Raw genomic sequence first — 602 nt, forward strand, 5'->3', positions numbered from 1 at the left:
TTGCCTAAGTTTAAAAAATCCTATCGAGTGGTGAGCCTGCCTCTCACTCGGAGGCTTAGCTGCAGTCCAGTACTCGCCTAAGTTTGAAAAATCCTACCGAGTGGAGAGCAAACCTTCCACTTGGGGCTTAGCTGCAGTCCAGTACTCGCCTAAGTTTAAAAAATCCTACCGAGTAGTGAGCCTGCCTCCCACTCAGAGGCTTAGCTGCAGTCCAGTACTCGCCTAAGTATGAAATCCGTTTTGATCCGCAAGGATGACGACGTGTAGGTCGACTGTCACCTTCTCCTTTAGAGCTACGCCACAAATACAATGTGCGCTCTGCAAGGACGACAAGGTGTAGGTCGACTGTCACCTTCTCCTTCAGAGCTTCGCCACAAATACAACGTGCGCTCTGCAAGGATGACGAGGTGCAGGTCGACTGTCGCCTTCTCCTTTGGAGCTATGCCACAAATACAATGTGTGCTTTGTCCCGATCCACAAGGACGCAGGTCGACTGCAACTTGTGCTTCATCCCCACCTGCAAGAGCGATGAGGTGCAGGTCGACTGGATTCTCCATCTCGGAGCTGCGTCACAAGTATTAAAAGTATATTCCGAGTGAAGA

This window comes from Triticum aestivum, chromosome 4B (genome assembly GCF_018294505.1).
Source record: "Triticum aestivum cultivar Chinese Spring chromosome 4B, IWGSC CS RefSeq v2.1, whole genome shotgun sequence".
NCBI lineage: Eukaryota > Viridiplantae > Streptophyta > Magnoliopsida > Poales > Poaceae > Triticum > Triticum aestivum.